This window comes from Danio rerio, chromosome 12 (genome assembly GCF_052040795.2).
Source record: "Danio rerio strain M-AB ecotype USA chromosome 12, GRCz13ab, whole genome shotgun sequence".
Classification (NCBI taxonomy): Eukaryota; Metazoa; Chordata; class Actinopteri; order Cypriniformes; family Danionidae; genus Danio; species Danio rerio.
In genome coordinates this window covers 38,832,819-38,842,145 of record NC_141032.1, presented here as the reverse complement: position 1 = coordinate 38,842,145, position 9,327 = coordinate 38,832,819, and the positions used below count along the sequence as shown (strand labels likewise).

At 37.6% G+C, this 9,327-nt stretch overlaps 1 long non-coding RNA gene across 1 annotated transcript in view; it reads right to left on the bottom strand.

The window, feature by feature from the left end:
* Positions 1-2,455: 2,455 nt before the first annotated feature.
* Positions 2,456-9,327, bottom strand: part of LOC141376854 (uncharacterized) — a 196,192-nt gene continuing 189,320 nt past the window's right edge. The window contains exon 12 of the long non-coding RNA XR_015504445.1: positions 2,456-3,253. This is a non-coding gene — a long non-coding RNA (uncharacterized LOC141376854). The remainder of the gene's footprint in view (positions 3,254-9,327) is intronic.

Sequence of the window (9,327 nt, the reverse complement as noted above, 5' to 3'; positions counted from 1 at the left end):
CGAACCAGCGACCTTCTTGCTGTGAGGGGAATGTGCTACCCACTGCGCCACTGCGTCGCCCTGCAAACACTTCCCTCAAAACAATTTAGTAAATCCAAAGAATATTTTTCAGTGTAGACCAGAGCAAAAGACTGACATGGAAAAAGCATGTCAGAAGATTTGACGGCACTGAACATGCGCACATGCAGTCCTGAGTCACTTTGCATGCAACACTCCACATCTGCGCAGCACTCAACTGGGCTCCGCACAGGGCCAAACACCAAGCGCTCTTTTGTTTGCATTTCTCAGCGATGACAGGACTCTGACCTGACGTGAGGAAAGGCCAGACTTTAAATAGCACTTCCGCACGTTATCATGTGCAGCGGACTGGTGCAAAAGCTGCCGTTAGTCTTCCAGCAAACGGCGTGAAGAGGTTTACACTGAACATATTTATTTCAAAGGCTGTTTCTCTGCAAACAGATCGAGCTCCAACAAAACCTGGAGGAATTGTTTAGCAAACAATATACAGACTTGCACCTGTTAACGTCCCTCTTATCTTAGCGGCTCATTAAAACTGCATAATGAAGGGAGATTTTGATTTCAGATTTAGAGCATGTACACTATGTTAGTCTTCTACTCATATTTGTAAAATTTTGGATTGGATACACTGTAAACAAAGAAAATCTTAGTGCCTTATTTTTTTTTTTTTGGTTATAAATTTATTATCAATCAAACTGATTAAAATATAAGTTAAACTTTGTGTAAATTTTGTTGAAATCTGATAAACTTATTAAAATAAGCAATTCAGTTAACTTATTGGTTTTTACAAATTGTGGATTGAACCTAAAACAATAAAGTTGTCCCTAAAAAACTCAAATATTGTGTTGTTTCAGCTAGGGTTGGGTGATGTCAACCAACTTGGCAGTGTGTGATGTCTAATGTGAAACATCACGATTGGACGATTGCATAACCTATCTTCAATAACTTATTTTAAGTTTTTTTTTTTTTTTTTTTGTTAAAAAAAATCCGCTGGATTGTGTCTCACTATAGTTGTTAAATGTAATATTTAATTAATCTTGACTCTATCTAACGACTCTTCTGTCTTTTGAATCTATCAGGTAACGTGTCACAGCGTCAGTACACTGCTTCAATCTTTGGCTTTCACGCTTGTACTTAGTAAGTTTAGCGAAAACCTCAGATACTGTTGGTTGGTTGCTGTTAGTTGTGCAGCTTTATTACCAACCAATTTTGTCAACGCTATCATAACAACACAGAACACTCTGCCTATCATGCCAGAGTCCCACGGAAAAAGTGATTGACAGGTGGTAATTTGTGTGTAACTTATCTGCATTTATTCAAGATTTGGTTATAGGTAAAACAAAGACCATGCGGGTCAGGCTGTTGAATTGTTAGGCTACAAATAATTAATTTGACATGAAATAATAAATTATTCATCAATAACTTAATCATATTATCTTTCAATTTTTCAATATGTTTGGTGACTAAATTATAAATTAAAAAAAATCTGTTTAATAAATCTTTTTTTTTTGTTTAAATGCACCAAAACACATTGCCTACATTCACTAAGAAATGGATAAAAATATTCATTTTCAAAATGGGGTGTACTCAATTATGCCACTCTATATGAATAATTTTTGTTTAAAATAACTAATGTATAGGTGTTTTATTCTGTAAACTACTGATGACATTTTGTTTTTTTAAATGTATAAAATAAAAAATTTTAAGTCATTAAGAACATCAAAAAGGGTGACACGGCGGTGAAATGAATAGCCCTGTCACCTCACAGCAAGAAGGTTGCTGGTTTGAGTCCCAGCTGGGTCCGTTGCCATTTCTGTGTTGAGTTTGCATGTTCTCCCCGCGTTCGTGTGGGATTCCTCCAGGTGCTCCGGTTTCCCCCACAGTCCAAAGACATGTGCTGTAGGTGAATTGGGCAAGCTAAATTGTCCATAGTGTATGTGTGTATGTCTCTGTCCATCCGGATGGGAGTTGAGCATTGGGTAAACAACCTACCTCATAAAGCTCGGTTCTCATAAAAAAAAATAATACTAAATATCTCTAACTTTGATATAAGTAGCCCTGGGAGTAAGTAAGTATGTAGGTAAGAGCATTAAAAACTAACAAAAGATGTGCTATATGCTTTTAGAAAAATGTATCATTTTTTTTAGAGACCATAATACCAATAATTAATCTTCAAAAAAACTATTATTGATGTTTTTTTAGAATTATCCTGATTATCAATCACAAAAAAATACATTTTACTATTATGTGAATACATATAACTATTTTACTACATATTTATGACTATACATGTTACATGTAAAATATTTTATGAAATGTCAACATTTTGATTGATATTTGATCAGATTTAAACAGAAAAACAAAAAACATTTTACTCGATATCTCTTATATCAAGGAAATCCAGAAAAACAGAATCTTAAAAGTTGTCTTAATTTTTCCCCATATCTGTATTTATTACACAGATAACGTGTCAGATGCTTTTTAAACTTGGTTAAGAAGCTTGGATTAACCATTTTTCAGCATTTTACAGTATTATGTACAAAACAAAAAACAACCATTTTACAGTAACATTGCATATAAATCGCTAAATGTGATTAGAAAATATATATAGAAAGAAGTAGAATGCTATGCAATGGCCAATTCAATCCCCTAACCTAAATCCGACTGAGTATGCATTTCACTTGCTGAAGACAAAACTGAAGGGAAAATGCCCCAAGAGCAAGCAGGAACTGAAAACAGTTGCAGTAGAGGCCTGGCAGAGCACCGAATGAAACCCAGTGTCTGGTAATGTCTATATGCGTTCCAAACTTCAGGATGTAATTGACTGCAAAGGATGTTCAAGTGAAAGTTTGATTTATGATTAATATTCTGTCCCATTACTTTTGGTCCCTTAACAAGTGGGAGGCACATATGCAAACTGTTGTAATTCCTGCACAGTTCACCTGATTTGGATGTAAATACCCACTTTAATAACTCAAATTAATGTTGACAGTCTGCAGTTAAAGCACATGTTCTTCGTTTAACTCCAAATCCATTGTGTTTGTGTATAGAGCCAAAAATGTTAGAATTGTGCTGATGTCCCAATATTCATGGACCTGACTTATATAAAGTTTAACTTACTTGTATCTTTTGACTCAGTTCATCAAGCGTCTGGTTAGCAGAGAGGAAGTGGCACTCAAGCGCTTCCTTTTCACCTCAACACACACTTTCTGGATTATGGATACTCATGACGTCCCTAAAATAAAATGGAAAGTGTTGTGCTTTATTTAGCCTTCTCATATAATTGAATAATCAAAAACAAATGCAAACCATATTTTTATAGTAAGAATTGATTGCATAGTAATGTTTAACGACTCCTTTCTGTGTTTTATTTTTCCTCTCTCTCTTCTCCAGACTTTTTTTTACTGGTTCTTGGTCAGATTCTGGTAAATGCCTTTTTAAAATAACCAAAGAGCCAGACATTGTGTCAAACAACTTGTGATCAGCTAGTTATTGCTGATGCCGGATTGCATGCTGGATTGATTAAGCTACATTTTACAGACCAATCATATCATACAACAACATTTCTCTGGCCAGTGAGGAAACAGATATTGTTGTGATTATTACTATCGTTTGTTTTGTTGTGCAGCTCATTTTAGATCAGTATTTATTCCCAATATAATTCGTCTGACTACAGCTCGACCGTTGCAACGAGATGCGCTGCCCAAAAATTTCTCGCTGGAGTTCATCGGGTTCTTTTTCCACTCGCAAACACTATGATGTTCACAGACTACATTAGAAAAGACATTTTCAGACTGGTATTCAGTAAAACTAGAAGCAAATGTGACAGAGAATTAAGAAAAGGCTTTCTGCTGTTCATCAGCTTTGTGTAATAAAGTGCTGAAAGACTACTAACAAATAGACATACATGTCCAATAAGAATTCATTCACAACTTGAGGATTGTAGGTTAAATATATACCATTTTGATACCTGCACTGTTAGTGAAACATTTGGAAAACATTTCTATTACAATTATTTAATCAGAAATACAAAACCAGTAATAATGAGAAATTTACATTTATACGAGAATATATTTTCAAATATAATTTCATACCATTCATGATTATTGTTATTATCAATGATCAGATATTTTTTTCCTGTCTCATTTTTTATAAACTGAGGTAAATGACATTTTAATGCATACAGGTATTTGATGATCAGAAACATAGACAGCATTCATTTCAAATAAAATCTTTTGTAACATTACAGATGACTGATTTAATTTGTGTTTTGTCATTTATTTGACATTTATATTTGGACATATGTACAGTTAACAAAAAAATGTTAGGAGACCACATGACAACTTATTTTTAATACCTTTTTCCATATCATGTAAAAAAAAATCAACAGAAGTTAAAATGAAACTTATAAACAATAAATCTAAACTGAGAATTTTTAAAGTGCACTGTTTTTATATAATTAAAAAAACTAACTGGCCACTTTATTAGGTACACCTTACTAGTACCAGGTTGGACCCACTTTTGCCTTCATAACTGCCTTAATCCTTCGGGGCATAGATTCAACACGGTACTGGAAATATTTCTTAGAGATTTTAGTCCATATTGACATGATAGCAACACAGTTGCTGCAGATTTGTCGGATGCACATCCATGATGGGAATCTCCAGTTCCACCACATCTCAAAGGTGCTCTAATGGATTGAGTTTGGTGTCGTATTCAAGAAACCAGTCTGAGATGATTCACGCTTTATGACATGGTGGTCAGCAACAATACACAGGTAGGCTGTGGCGTTGACATGATGCTCATTTGGTACTAATGGGCCCAAAGTGTGCCATGAAAATACTCCCCACACCATTACACCACCAGCAGCAGCCTGAATCGTTGATACAAGGCAGGGTGGATACATGCTTTCATGTGGTTGATGCCAAATTTTGACCTTACCATCTGCATGTCGCAACAGAAATTCAGACTCATTAGATCAGGCAATGTTTTTCCAATCTTCTATTGTTCAATTTTGGTGAGCCTGTGCAAATTGTAGCATCAGTTTCCTGTTCTTAGCCGTCAGGAGTAGCACAAGGTGTGGTCTTCTGCGGCTGTAGTCCGACTGCCTCAAGGTTGGATGTGTTGTGTGTTCAGAGATGCTCTTCCACATACCTCGGTTGTAACGAGTGGTTAATTAAGTTACTGTTGCCTTTATATTACAGCTCGAATCAGTCCGGCTATTCTTCTCTCACCTCTGGCATCAACAAGGTATTTGCACTTACAGAACTGCTGCTTACTGGATATTTTCTCTTTTTCAGACCACTCTCTGTAAATCTAAGAGATGGTTGTGCCTGAAAATCCCAGTAGATCAGCAGTTTCTGAAATACTCAAACCAGCCCGTCTGGCACCAACAACCATGCCACAATCAAAGCCAGTTAAATCACCTTTGTTTCCCATTCTGATGCTCGATATGAACTGCAGCAGACTATCTTGACCATGTCTACATGCCTAAATGCATTGAGTTTCTGCCATGCGATTGGCTGATTAGAAATTTGTGTTAACAAGCAGTTGGACAGGTGTACCTATTAAAGTGTATATATTTTAACATAGACATTATATACACAGAAAAGAAGTGACAAGGTTAGAATCGCGTGCACAGCTAGCAGTGTTTCACACACTCCTAGTCCTGATAATTATATTTTATTTTCCTTCTTTCCACCTGTACTCTTTCTGCTGCCAAAGAGGGACAAGAGTAAGACAAGTCGACCACCAAAAGTCACGGCTCACTCATCGAAATGCTGACTAAAACGGCAGTGTCATGCCCCAGGGCTTCCAGAGAAGCCAACAGAAACACACAGAAAATGACGTCATCAGGAGAGAGGAATAGCTGCGGTGAAGCTGAGAAAGGCAGCAGAACTGGCCTGTGCTGCCCGTGTTATTCAATCCACTTCCTCCTCTATTCAGCTGTGTAGGCCATTAGCAGAGCTATGCATGGGAACCAGGGGCCTGCCAGACGAGTACTCCCAGCGTCAGGCTACATTTCCTGGGCCTCTGACAGGCAGACAGGCCTACTGGATGTGAGGGTGATTTGATTGAAATAAGCTCTCCATATGACTTTATAAGGGAATGCGAGGTTCTGCTAAACAGTTGTGATGAATGTTACTTTTAAAATAAGTTTATTCTAATAAACAAAATAGTGCATGATATAATGTGTTAATGTGAAGTTATTTCTGCATTTATTACAACACAGACTCTGAAAATATGTCCCTATACACATTTCTGGATATCACGAATTATGTACTGAAGGCAGAGCTATGTATGGCTGCATTTCGTATTTAAAACAAACGCTACAGGGCGGTATGATGCCGCTCCTTTTCGCACTTTCCAGCTGACCGCTTACCTTCATATGGATGGGTTTTCCACTGTTACCAGTTTATCCGGTGGCTCACCGCATACATTGGCGTACTTCTGACCTGAAGCAGAGTTGACGATGACCAGGTTCGAGTCCGGTAAAGAAACGTTCAAGAAAGCAGGGTTTAGGGAAGAGGGTGGGCGGGTCAATCGGTGCTTTTGAAAACACTATTGGTTGGGATTAGGGAAGAGGGTGGGTGGGTCAATTGATGCTTTTGAAAACACTATTGGTTGGGTTTAGGGAAGAGGGTGGGAAGGTCAATTGGTGCAACTGAAAACACTATTGGTTGGGTTTAGGGAAGTGGGTGGACGGGTCCATTGGTGCTGTTGAAAACACTATTGGTTGGGATTAGGGAATAGGGTGGGAGGGTCAATCGGTGCTTTTGAAAACACTATTGGTTGGGTTTAGGGAAGAGGGTGGGCGGGTCAATCAGTGCTTTTGAAAACACTAATGGTTGGATTTAGGAAAGAGGGTGGGAGGGTCAATCGGTGCATTTGAAAACACTTGGTTGGGTTTTGGGAAGTGGGTGGGCGGGTCAATCGGTGCTTTGGAAAACACTATGGGTTGGTTTAAGGGAAGAGGATGGGAGGGTCAATCGGTGCATTTGAAAACACAATTGGTTGGGTTTAGGGAAGTGGGTGGGCGGGTCAATCGGTGCTTTTGAAAACACTATTGGTTGGATTTAGAAAAGTGGGTGGGCGGGTCAATCGGTGCTTTTGAAAACACTATTGGTTGGGTTTAGAAAAGTGGGTGGGCGGGTCAATCGGTGCTTTTCAAAAACAATATTGGTTGGGTTTATGGAAGTAGGTGGGAGGGTCAATCGGTGCTTTTGAAAACACCATTGGTTGGGTTTAGGGGAGTTGGCGGGTGGGACAGTCAATCGGTCAGTCAGTCAGTCAGTCAGTCGACAGCGGCCTCTGTTGGATTTACCCGAGAAGAGCAGGTGTGAATGGAACTTGCGAGAGGTATTTGAAATCTGATAAAGCATACACAGTGGCCTTCCAACTCGGATTCGCCAAAATCAAAAACTGCAAAAACATGTACTGCCTGAGACGTATTTGGCGCTCTCCAGAAATGTATATAGAGGTACGTTTTCAGAATGAGTCTGTATTGAATTATGACCAAATGTGTTTTACCTATATTTTGATTTATGCATTGTGATATTTTAGGTAATGTGTTGAATAATTACCAGTATGTGTCTTTTTGTTCAGATTTTTTTATTACTGTGTGTTTATATGTTTTTAAAAAAATCATTTATCATTACTATAAATTCGTTTCACCAATCTTTTCAGTCTCTACTGCAGAATGGCTTGGCAGAACGTACTGTTGGGGAAAAAAACACATTGCAAGGGTGCAAAATAAGCCATAATATACTGTAAGTTTTCAAGGAACATATTTTGGTTTCTAAATATGTGAATATTTTTCAAAAGTGTTGGCCTTTAGTAATCATGATTTGCTCAACAATATATTGCCTAAAATTGCTCTTTAACTTTAATTTCAGTAATCTTTATCAGTAGCATAGCACCTTAAAACAAAGAAAAAAGTTGGTGTGAAGTCTATAGACTTTGTGAACCAGACCAGTTGCAGACAATACTCCTGTCATTATTTGTTAAACAAATACTTATTTTTTCATTGTTAAAAATATCTGAATATAAAACCAATTTGTGTATGTCATAATTTGCCATTAAAAACATGCAAATCACAATGGCAAATTGAAAGGTAGTTATCAGCTCACAAGGTTTCATTTGGTCCCTCAGGATTTAAACGGGTAGTTCGTTTGAAAAATGAAAATCACCCTTTTGTCAGTTCAAACATGTATGATGTTCTTTTTCCTGCATAACACAAAGATATTTGTAGCCATTTTGGTTACTATTGTCTTTTACAGGGAAAAGGAAACACAAAACAAAAAAAGAGATCACTTTCAAAATATCTTTTTGCACAGATGAAAGTCAAACAGGCTTGTAAGGACATGAGATGTCCTTACAACCTCTTGAGTTTTAATCACCTTGTACAGAGTGTGAATCAAATTGGCAAGTGTACCAGCGTAACCCCTCTACTCACCTGTCTCTGAGCTGGATTTAAAATGGCATCTAGTTAATTCTTTTTAAGGTTTGCAAAACAGAACAAAACCTGAATGCAAAGTATGTGTTTGCATCAAATATTGAGACATAAGCAACAGTAAACAAGTCAAGCAAAACAGAGAGTTCAAAACCACCACACTGTTTTTTTTTTATTTTAAATTTGCTAGTTCCTCTACTAGTTTCTCACGTCGAAATGTAGAGAATGACTAGCGTGCCTTGAGGTCAGGGGAGTGAGAATTACCCAAACAGCCCCTATTAGCTGGCCTTTGTTACATAAACGATGACAATTTCCATTTCAACCGAACTATCCATTTAAAACTTGAGAGACCATATGAAACCTTGCGGGTTGATCATTTCAGATCCTTGTTTGGGTCGTCAAGAAAGAAATAAGTATGCCTCAAATTAAATGCGGTCAAATTTTGGTTCTTAAATAAGAACAACAGACAGTCAGATCAAACTATGGACCAAAACTCATTTCAAAGGCAGGACACTTGATATCTTCACCATTCTCCTAATGGACAGCTTTCAGACGTTCTTGTTCCACTATTAACAAGGACTCTCCAGCCAACACAATCAAAGCGTGATCCAAACGGTACAGTTTTTCATCTCATTCAAACCATAGTCATGGCTTTAAGGCAATCATGCAAGATGATCGAGATATTCCGTCGTGAAAGAACATCTCAGCGTCAGAAAATAACTACAAAAACAGTGTAAAAATGCATGACTGATTTGAAGCATGTATCAACCAATTCAAGAATGCCCTACATGACGACTCTCTTTTCTCACTCTCGCTCCTCAGACCACCACCATTCCTGAGCCCGCCACCCGTGGCCT